Here is an 819-nt window from a genome sequence, read left to right as displayed (position 1 = left end):
AAAAAAAAAGGCTTTCCGTTGAGCACCACACCAGAGTGGCCTTTTCCGATCCATGCAGGAACACCTCACCGTGTGCTAAAACGTAGCGGGGGAAAGACACAATCACACACCTTCTTTGTTCCTCTTCCTTTTCTTTTCCTTTTTTTATTCATTTTTAAAATTAAAAGGCAAGGTAATACATACTGTAAAGATATATACGGCAGATATATGCAACATCTCCAATATGTTGCAAGTTTGCGAAAAAGTTAGCATAAAAATGGTGGGTAAAAATTTAAGTTCGCGTGGAGGGGTTTTGTTACTGCACATTAGGGGTGATGGGCTGCAGGAAGGTTCCGCGCAGGTGTGTGCAGATAGGGCGTACGCATTATGCAAGTGCAAAATATGCGTGGTTTGCCCTTTTTTGCCCATTTAGTTTTTTTTTTTCCTGGCGGCGCTTGTTCCTAAGGGTGTGCAGACGTAAAGGAGCCGCAGAAAGGGGGGGTGCACGTATAAATATTGAGCTTCGCATGCAGTGGTCCTTTCTGAACAATTTCGCCATAGACCGTCGGTGCCTCCTTGGGAGTGTTATCTGGGGGGTATTGGCACCACTCTTATTATCCCTAATTTTTGAGCTGGCACTCTATCTAATTAAGTTTCCTCTGAGTTGGTTCCCTTTTGCGCGCTGCCTCCTCTTAGCAGGGTACCTCCCTCCCGCGGGCACGGCTACATGTACGGCACAGCTACGTGAACAGCACAGCTACATGAACAGCACAGCTACATGAACAGCACAGCTACATGAACAGCACAGCTACATGAACAGCACAGCTACATGAACAGCAC

This window comes from Plasmodium inui (genome assembly GCF_000524495.1).
Source record: "Plasmodium inui San Antonio 1 unplaced genomic scaffold supercont1.6, whole genome shotgun sequence".
Lineage (NCBI taxonomy): Eukaryota > Apicomplexa > Aconoidasida > Haemosporida > Plasmodiidae > Plasmodium > Plasmodium inui.
The sequence above is the reverse complement of the archived record's forward strand: the minus strand, read 5'-3'. Positions refer to the sequence as shown.